The sequence below is a fragment of the Neodiprion lecontei genome, chromosome 6 (genome assembly GCF_021901455.1).
Source record: "Neodiprion lecontei isolate iyNeoLeco1 chromosome 6, iyNeoLeco1.1, whole genome shotgun sequence".
NCBI classification, from domain to species: domain Eukaryota; kingdom Metazoa; phylum Arthropoda; class Insecta; order Hymenoptera; family Diprionidae; genus Neodiprion; species Neodiprion lecontei.
The window spans coordinates 764,155-774,324 of record NC_060265.1 but is presented as its reverse complement, the minus strand read 5'-3'; positions in this window follow the sequence as shown (position 1 = coordinate 774,324).

Here is a 10,170-nt window from a genome sequence, read left to right as displayed (position 1 = left end):
GCCTTACGTTTTTTTTGAGCAAAAAACTTTTGGTTTTAGATTCGATTTAAAAGACCCTTACCCGACCAATTGGATCCCCAGGAACTCCGAAATCGCAGCACAAAGAGCGTAGGACCAACAGGAGAGAAATGGCGAGCGAAAAAGCACCTGCTGAAAAATGTCGAAAATTCAGGTTCTGGTTTTTCGGCTGTAACTTTTGATGCGTTGATCGCAGCGTATTGGGACTGCGCCCAATCGATTTCTCTCGCAAAATTACGTCCGATCAGTGCTACAATTAATTGATTCCAGCACTTTCCAAAATCGCGAAAATTTTCGCCAAAAATGGAAAGGGGTTAGCCTTACGTTTTTTTTGGGCAAAAAACTTTTGGTTTTGGATTCGATTTAAATGACCCTTATCCGACCAATTGGACCCCCAGGAACTCAGAAATCGCAGCAAAAAGAGCGTAGGACCAACAGGAGAGAAATGGCGAGCGAATATGCACCTGCTGAAAAATGTCGAAAATTCAGGTTCTGGTTTTTCGGCTGTAACTTTTGATGCGTTGATCGTAGCGTATTGGGTCTGCGCCCAATCGATTTCTCTCGCAAAATTACGTCCGATTAGTGCTACAATTAATTGATTCCAGCACTATCCAAAATCGCGAAATTTTTCGCCAAAAATGGAAAGGGGTTAGCCTTACTTTTTTTTTGGGCAAAAAACTATTGGTTTCAGATTCGATTTAAATGACCCTTATCCGACCAGTTGGACCCCCAGGAACTCAGAAATCGCAGCGAAAATAGCGTAGGACCAACAGGAGAGAAATGGCCAGCGAAAATGCACCTGCTGAAAAATGTCGAAAATTCAGGTTCTGGTTTTTCGGCTGTAACTTCTGATGCGTTGATCGCAGCGTATTGGGACTGCGCCCAATCGATTTCTCTCGCAAAATTACGTCCGATTAGTGCTACAATTAATTGATTCCAGGACTTTTCAAAATCGCGAAATTTTTCGCCAAAAATGGAAAGGGGTTAGCCTTACGTTTTTTTTGAGCAAAAAACCTTTGTTTTTGGATTCGATTTAAAAGACCCTCATCCGACCAATTGGATCCCCAGGAACTTAGAAATCGCAGCATAAAGAGCGTAGGACCAACAGGAGAGAAATGGCGAGCGAAAAAGCACCTGCTGAAAAATGTCGAAAATTCAGGTTCTGGTCTTTCGGCTGTAACTTTTGATGCGTTGATCGCAGCGTATTGGGACTGCGCCCAATCGATTTCTCTCGCAAAATTACGTCTGATCAGTGCTACAAGTAATTGATTCCAGGACTTTTCAAAATCGCGAAATTTTTCGTCAAAAATGGAAAGGGGTTAGCCTTACGTTTTTTTTGGGCAAAAAACTTTTGGTTTTGGATTCGATTCAAATGACCCTTATCCGACCAGTTGGACCCCCAGGAACCCAGAAATCGCAGCAAAAAGAGCGTAGGACCAACAGGAGAGAAATGGCGAGCGAAAATGCATCTGCTGAAAAATGTCAAAAATTCAGGTTCTGGTTTATCGGCTGTCACTTTTGATGCGTTGATCGCAGCGTATTATGACTGCGCCCAATCGATTTCTCTCGCAAAATTACGTACGATCAGTGCTACAACTAATTGATTCCAGCACTGTTTGAAATCGCGAAAATTTTCGCCAAAAATGGAAAGGGGTTAGCCTTACTTTTTTCTGGGGCGAAAAACTTTTGGTTTTGGATTTGATTTAAATGACCCTCATCCGACCAATTGGACCCCCAGGAACTCAGAAATCGCAGCAAAAAGAGCGTAGGACCAACAGGAGAGAAATGGCGAGCGAAAAAGCACCTGCTGAAAAATGTCGAAAATTTAGGTCCTTGTTTTTCGGCTGTAACTTTAGATGCGTTGATCGCAGCGTATTGGGACTGCGCCTTATCGATTTCCCTCGTCATATAACGTCCGATTAGTGCTACAATTAATTGACTCCAGCACTTTCCAAAATCGCGAAAATTTTCGCCAAAAACACAAAGGGGTTAGCCTCACTTTTTTTTTGGCCAAAAAATTTTTGGTCTCTGATTCGATTTAAATGACCCTTTCCTGACTAATTGGACCCCTAGGAACTCAGAAAACGCAGCCAAAGGAGCGTGGGATCAACAGGAGAGAAATGAAAAACTTCAAAACTTCTTATTAATATTGAAGTTGGACTCGTCAACTAGAAAACACGTCGGTCATCCAGGAAAAGCAATTTATTCATTGATTTCAACAAAGATTACATGATACAGTCATCGTAAATCATCATACATATCGCATTCCGCTGTAATTCATTCTTCACTAGTCCGGACCAGTAATTAAACTATACTCACAAACCACAAAAATAACTATCTCTCACGACATGTTACGTACATCCCCTAAAATAACGTGTACCGCACTATTCTATTCAAGACTTCACTTGCTCTTCAATGCCATGTCATTTGGCATTCTGTTGAAGCAGGACGCACTGGCACTACACTGCTTATGCTAGATTCAAAAATTCAAGACACACCGAATAATCTGTCACTAAACTGAAACAAAAATTTCGTAGTTATGACTTGGTCATTCCCCTTTCCCGTCTTTTCATTCTCCCGGTAGAAACCTGATTTTGTTGTCATGAACTTTTTATTCGTTATTCCTAATGATGTTGGTTTGGATTTCCTTCCACAATCTGTTGTCGCGCAACGAGTCTTGGCTTGAGGCAATCACATTTCCGTGATAAACTACGTCAATGTAAGGTAAAAATGAAGTTAATTTAAGGTTATTCAAACATGGTCGAAATTTCATTGAATCAATCCAAGGCTCTGCAGATCTGCGTTTCTCATAACATCCAATTACACAATCTCGGAATGGATTTTCAGAACGATGCGTCGAATTTGAGATATCTTAGAAATATGTGAGTCATACTGCTCGTATTTCGAACTCAACTATTGTCTCATTGCAATTTCTCTTTTGATTCTTCAATATATTTTTCGAATCTTACATTTACTGTAAGTCACTAACGTACGTATTACAAAAATTATTTATGACTTTTCTAACGCTGCGCAATCACGTGACCAAACTTCATCTTCTTTCACTAAAGCGATGCTCTTGATCAGGGTAGACGACACATCTGTAATGAAACATCACATCTCAGATTAAAGCATCAAATTGTTACATATTGTCGGATTCAGGCACTTTTCAAAATTGAAAAATAATCCATGTGTTATACATACTTCCATCATATGGTTCACGTATCCCACGATAAAGATTAACTTTCTCTCACACGAGTCAACGAAAAGAGTAGTGAGATACGAGTAGACTCTGGTGGTTATCACCGGTTGGAAAGTAACGTGAATTTTGTTCAAGGATTTGAAAAACTGATCAATTTTGCGATAGCTTTGAATTCGCTGAATTTTCCGAAATCTTCACTCACCCCATGATTCATAAGACTCACGTACTACGAACTACGTGTGATGTTACCACGCATTTTCCGATACATCTTCTCACATCGCATCGCATGGAATGAAAGGATCCATAAGGGGTTTTTCCAAGGATATATTTCATCGGGCATTATTGGAGCTCCCACAAAGGAATTCATGAAAGTATTCGATGTATGGAAAAATCCTCGCGTAATAGGTTCATAACGACGGGTAAGGAGCTTGAGGCTCAGACACTCACATACGTAAGTTAAGCAAACGTATAAAACTTGCAGCGATGTAGATATGAAAGAAGGAGACGAAGAAACTCGGGGGAAGAGTGATTCTCGTTATACGTAAAAATACGTTGTATGAACGCGTCGTGATAAAAATATTTGTAAAGTTGCGTGTACGGCGTTCATCTTCTCTCCAAGTTTCGCTCCGACCACATAATTGAAAAATTTCATTTACTACGCAACAAAAACTCAAACTTTTTTTCTTCTTCTCTTTCTCATGCTGAAAGTTGGTAAATTGATCTCAAGTGAAAAGAATTATTACGTCGTGGTGTAGAGAATATTTTTATAATTATTATGCTCACGGTTGAACGATCCGTATACATGTATGTATGCAAGTATTTACTTTGCTTTTAATTTGGCCCTGCTGGAGTCCGATGGGAATACGTTTTTCTTCTTTTTTTGTATTACCATTGTTTATTCATTTTTTTTTTTTTTAGCAAATACTTTTCATCTCATTTTTATTCGAATAATTGCGGGTTTGCATGCGGTCGAGATTCATTCGAACCGTGGGTCGACCTTTTTTCACTGAAACACATTCAGTCGTGATTGAATAAAAGTGCAAATATAATTTATTACGTTTATAGCGCTGAAGGGTAACGTGTACAGACGATTGTTTAAATTTTTACACAGTGCACGCCTCATTCGCGTTTGGCCAGATCGTTAAAGTCAATAACTGAAAACAAGACGCAACGCTATGTTGTGACTTATGTCTTACCTTCTACCAATCGTAGATGGTAAATCTTTCAAAAAATTATTCCTCCTGAACCAGCACGTAAGAGAGCAAAAAAAGTATAACACTCACATCTTCCAGATGCTTACGGTTCATAAACGAAATGCTTTAAGCATCTTACGGAAACTTGTGATATCGTTCATCCGTTCTCTCGGTATTTCGTTTTCACTTATTCCTCGCCCCGATCCTATGGACGAGTTTTTTTTTCAAAGATTAATATTTGGAATAATGTCATCGGTCTGATTCTAGACGCAAGAAAAAAGAAGTGGGAACAGAGGGTAAGATTCGGGAGTCGAAGAAACCATCTGGACAAAACGCAATAGATCAATGAAGGAGCGAAGCCGAGTGCCGCCTGTGCTTGGCAGTTTTTACGACTCGTCTGATCTTCTTTCACTCTGAACTTGATGTCGTCGGGAATTTAATTTACGTGGGAAGAAAGAGCCGGTAACCTTTCGGCTGTGGCCGATGAAGGTGAGTCGCCACAGAAAGGTCACGCACACCGATCGTGAAGAAATTAAAGTTTGTTTGTCGGTCTTTTGATCCATCGTCGAATCGGAGTCGCCTTCTGTCGCTTACGTCGGTGAAGGATATAATTCTGGGCTTTCTCAAAGCTCTTCAACCTTCTCGATCGGTGCCGGCTGCCTGACGTCTCCAAGGGAGGTGAAGACCTCGATGAACGTTGTCGACGTGTAGAAATAGCGATCGGTGTTCTTGCAAGCGCCGATGTTGCGGCCCAGATGATCTGCCGGGATACGAACGTCGCAGTCGCGAGGCATCTTTAATATCTTTGAATGTCAATCGGTGAAGTGTTCTTTTGAGTCGCAAAATAAAAGGCTTTGTCCTTGTCTGCCTTCGTTGGACTATTTAAAACCTTGTCGAGATTTTTCCAGATGGAAAGTGAGACTGACTTCAGCGACAAGTGATCTACTTTATCCGGAGTAATTAAAATCGGCATTCTTGCTTGTCTTTAAGCGAGCCTAATTTCTCATTCGTGATCAGATCGGTTATCGGGTCGTTATTTCGCGGCTCGGACAATCAAAACCGTCAATTTTCCCCGCCATGTCCACTTACAGCTTCTTTCTGACACTGATTTCCAGCCGCGTCATCAGCGCTCCTCCCGTCACAGCCGTTGCTTTTCGAGGAGAACCATCTGAGTGAGGGAGTGGATGCAAGCTCTACTCTCGTACCGGGAATTCGTGCAATTTTCTGGAAAAAAATAAATAAATAAATAATAAAATAAAAATGGAAAGGAGGGTGAAAAAGTTGGAAACAACCTACGGATTAGAATTAGTTTAAAAAGTTCTTGGAACCGTTTTGAATATCTACCCTCAGGCTGAACATCACCGTGAGGAGTGTAGTAGTTACTTAGTTTCAATTTGTCGAGCAAATTCTATCACACTACATTCAACGAAAAGTTTCACGCTAACCGTTGACAGTTCATTTGAAACGGTTAAAAGTCATGGACGAGCTTTTACACCTTCTAGTCGCAGTTGGAGCGGCTGCGATTTGTCAGATGAATAATTGTTCAGTGGCACATACAAGTTGGTCGGGAAAACGATGCTGTATTGTTGGAATTTCGAACGCTTTGAAGGGACGTGCTGCAAGGTATCTTCGGGGTACTGCACGAACGTCGCGTCGGTTGACTTTGACAAATGGGCGAATCATAATGTATAACAGTTTCGGCTGGGTACTCGCAATTGTGTTTTACACAATATCATTTCTCTGGCTAACGAAAAATTTATGGTAATGTTAACAATCCGTTCAGGAATAACGAAACTCGGTTTGTCGATCTTTCAAAATAAGAGAATGAAACTTTCTGGGTGTGAATACCGGACTGTTGTGAGGTGATCAATAAACTGTCCGGGATTAACCGAACCTCTGTACTTCTCCTCGATTAGTCAGAGTGAACTGGTGCCGGGTTCCCCATACGCATAAGGGAGCAACCAGAGAGAAGGAATTCCCCGAGCTAAGAGTTCGCGATCCTTTATCCTCCCGTCGATCTGAAATTTCAAGATTCAAATATTTACAGAGCCGCCACGCCCAGCGTTTCTGGACCTGAATCCACTACTTGGGGATTACACGGGGATGCGGGTAATCAAAAGTTCACTCGCTCCGAGGGGGGAGGAGGATCGGAAGCGCGTCGATGGATGAGGCGCAGGGCGCAGAGATTTGGAGGGAGAATAGAATGCGATAGAGCGAGAGTGGAGGCACGGGGCTAAGGAAGAACGGCGAGAAGTGGGTTGAATCGTCTTGTAATTGATAGGAGTGTTTGTTCCCGTTTGTAAATACCATTCCATTAGTGTGAGCATGAACTGTGAACTCCGGGCAAAGTTTTGAGCTCACCCGACTGTCGAGGATGGCGGAAATCGCTGTTTCTCTGCAGCAGCGTAGGCAGACACACACACACACACACACCCATACATATACCCATCACGTGGCAGGAGGAGCCGCCAAATCCGGGAATAATGCTCCCTGCAATTTCTATAAAGTGCTCTCATTTCCCGCCCTGCGCCTTCCCGATCGGACGTATTATAATTCCTTCGCTCCATTGTTAATCAACTGGCCATATTCCAAAATCAATTCCTGCCACGGCGGCACCGCCTTTCTGTGAAGCTTCCGGCTTATTGCCGAGAGGAGATAAACAAGTTACTCGGCCCCGCCGCTTCGTGTCGATTCTGGCAAATCATCCCGCAGTCCTACGTCAGGGCTGAACAAGCTATTTTCTCAGGGTTAATCGTCGGTTTCCTCCACCTCCGGTATTAACTTGCAACTAACTCTAAATACCTCGTCCGCTGACTCCTCAACAATTAGTATACCCGATACCGAGTCTCATGGGTAAACCTCCTCTTGCGCCACGTGAGGAGATGTAACAACAAATTTTTTCTCACACGTCGGACAATCTGCTTCTAGTTTGCACGACTTTGATCCACTCCGAGAAGAGTCACTGCTGGTTTCCCACGTACGGTTCGGACCGGGCTGTTCAAAGGTGCTCCGGCACTCGGTTGCACGGTTGCATTTTCCGACTGACCGGATATTATTTCATGAACAATGTTTCAGGTTGACCCTGACCCAAGAATTTAGAGCCAATTTCCCTTTCTGGGATGGAGGGAGGGAGGGAGGGGGGCGGAGGTTGTGCAGGTGCGCTTGGGATTAGCATTCAGCCAGTCTCTAAGCCATTCGCACCACTCAGACTGCGGCATATGTGCGCAGGGGGGGGGGGGGGGGGTGGGGATTTTGCAAAAACGCACCTTGGAAAAAGAGGATCGTTCGAACACGTAGCAATGCACTGAATTTCGTTGAAAGCAGGCGTTGCGTTTAGCGGCGCGGCTGTTTGTGCATAACTAATTAGAGCAGTTTGTTCGGCGGTTTGGTTGTACAGGGGCAGAACTACAGCGACGGCGGGTCGCCTGGTTGGCACAATGTAAATCCTGGCTGGGGTACGAGACCGTTGTTGTCCCGATTACGAGCTCTTTCGCGAGTAGGTGAACAAACGGTTTCGGCAACGAAGACGGTGCGAGAGAGCGAGAGGGAGAGGGAGAGGGAGAGGGAGAGGGAGAGGGAGGTGGCCGAGGGGGGCGTAACGAAGGGTGCAATATTCGCCATGGTAATGAGTAATTAAAATGCAAATTGCTAGTAGCAGGTAAATATATTTGTACAAGTCTGGTTAAATACACCAAGCGTGATTACGGATCACGCTAACCCCCGGATCTGATAATAACCCTCCCCGAGAGCCAGCCAACCTGCACTCGGCCGTAATTGTCGAGTGCAGCAGAAGTTCACGACGCCCTCGCGGCTTCTTCAACCACCGGTTCTGGGCGAAAGATATTCGGAGAAGGGGGGAGGGGCGTGATTGCCCAGGGTACGTAGAGAGTGCATTGCGCAGGTTGAGCTTCTTTCGTGTTTCGCCCGGTTCAGGGTGATTCGAGAAATACCCGTAAAACCGATGAACTCGCGTCATTATGCACTGGCACGAAGGTGCAAAGCGGATCATTACGCGGTTTATATCTTGAGCAGATGTACTTCGCGGACCACCGGCTGCGGAGGGTAGCAAAGCCGGCTGGTGATAAAGGAAGAACTGATTTGCATATTGCTTCTGTATGTGCACATCCGGCGTACGTGACGCTATCTGATCATTTAGCGACAAGATTGCGCAGCCCGACGGTTGTTTCGGGGTGAAAAAGCGCCTCGGAAGTCTGCGGAACCGGCGCAACCGCTCCAAACGGAAGGGAAGCGACTGCAGGGACCGGAGGCTGCGAGGGGGTCAGATCCCGGCGGAAATAGACCGGGTTTATAGTTCGCGCTCGGCAACTCCTCTAATAACTACATTGATAATTCACGGCTCTCGCCTCCGCATTCATGCCTCGGGACGGCCGAGGCTCGGCTTATCTCCGATTCTTCCGTATCGACTTCCTGCCCGAAATCGACCCCGCGCCGCTCTGTACTCCACTACGCTTCATCGGCTGCAGTCGTCCTTCCCGTGGGCATACCTTGTACGCAAATTTTCGAGCTGTTGGAAGCCGCATTGAAGACATCCGCCTAGATATTACTGTCGTTCGAAAAGGTCACGGTTCGTAATTTCCGGTTCAAACTAACCCGACCTTTGCCATTCACAGACAGCTTTTTGCTTCTTTCCACTCGTCAATCGAGCATCGGGTTAATCACTTTGGACTCTTCGAGCCATCGGCGATATCGAATGCCCACGCGATTCGACCCCAAACACAGCGCCGGGTTGAGCGTGTCATTTTTGCGAATGGCAGTGTTGACACGCGTCCAAAATTTCCCTGGAGTGTGTTTCATCTGTTTGCTCGACGGATGTTGTAACTGCATCTCCCCCTCAGCGCCGCGCGTTTTCCCCGAAACAGCGGCGAGTTTCAAAGTGTACATTTCGTTCGGAACAGTTTTCATTTTTTGCAAATAGTTTCACGCTTGTCGTTTTTGTTTCCGCGGAAAATACAGTATCAATGCGCCAAATTATTTTTGCCACTCTTCGTTCTCACTCCCATACTAAAACGAGAACTGGGGTGCGCATGAAGCTTTTGTTTTTTGCAACTGGGTCGTTTGAATTATTTCAAGGTGAGTATTTTGAGACGTGGTGGGAAATTAGCAGCTTCCGTTCGACTCGAAGATTTACCTGGTCCAGGTGGAGGCCTAGCTGCCTAAACGCGTCGGTAGATTTTATACCTATAGAGCATCTCAACATTGAAACCGACTAAATTGCAAACGGAATTAATTGAACGTTGATTGGATTTCGGCGTTGATTGAGTTTCGCATTTTTAATTACATCCCACGGCTCTGCGAACTTCGCTGAATCAATTTTGAGGCAGGCATTGCTGGTTTTTCTTATATTCCGTAATTCTGCCTGAAATTTCCTTTTACTTTGTTGTGAAACAGGCCTTAAGTCAAAATCGATACTCATTTCGTCAGATTTCAGACACAGTGTTAGGTTGAAGTTTGCGCTGTCATCGTGTGAACTTTAAGTTTTACCCCAACACATTCAGCGTGTAACTTGAAATTATTTGGTAAATAGTAACCATGGAAAATGTCGCAAATTAAAAGCCACGAGTATAATTCAGAACCGTCACATTATCTTAATTTTTTAAAAATTCAATTGAATTATTAAACCGTAACATTTACCACTCTATAAACATCTCTGTATTCAAATCCACACAAGGGTAAAAAATTATTCCGAACATAGGGATATTCGTTACAATGAGAGATATAACCATCCTCTGTGCATCGAGG